Source organism: Neopelma chrysocephalum, unplaced genomic scaffold (assembly GCF_003984885.1).
Source record: "Neopelma chrysocephalum unplaced genomic scaffold, ASM398488v2 Primary Assembly neopelma1_80b, whole genome shotgun sequence".
Lineage (NCBI taxonomy): Eukaryota > Metazoa > Chordata > Aves > Passeriformes > Pipridae > Neopelma > Neopelma chrysocephalum.
The window spans coordinates 6,359,741-6,360,121 of NW_020897742.1; the positions used below are offsets into that span (position 1 = coordinate 6,359,741).

At 65.9% G+C, this 381-nt stretch overlaps 1 protein-coding gene across 1 annotated transcript in view; it reads right to left on the bottom strand.

Moving 5' to 3' along the window:
* RRM2 (ribonucleotide reductase regulatory subunit M2) overlaps positions 1-381 on the bottom strand; it is a 6,269-nt gene that overhangs the window by 5,119 nt on the left and 769 nt on the right. The gene's annotated exons all lie outside the window — the stretch shown is intronic.

Here is a 381-nt window from a genome sequence, read left to right on the forward strand (position 1 = left end):
AGGGAAAGGGGGAGGAAGAGACCCCCGTGAGAGAGAGGGAAAGGGGGGGGAAGAGACCTCCGTGAGAGAGAGGGAAGGGGGGGGAAGAGACCCCCGTGAGAGAGAGGGAAGGGGGGGGAGAGACCTCCGTGAGGGGGAGGGGAAGGGGGGGGGAAGAGACCCCCGTGAGAGAGAGGGAAAGGGGGGGGAAGAGACCCCCGTGAGAGAGAGGGAAAGGGGGAGGAAGAGACCCCCGTGAGAGAGAGGGAAAGGGGGGGGAAGAGACCTCCGTGAGAGAGAGGGAAGGGGGGGGAAGAGACCCCCGTGAGAGAGAGGGAAGGGGGGGAAGAGACCTCCGTGAGGGAGAGGGAAAGGGCAGGAGAAGAGACCCCCGTGAGGGAG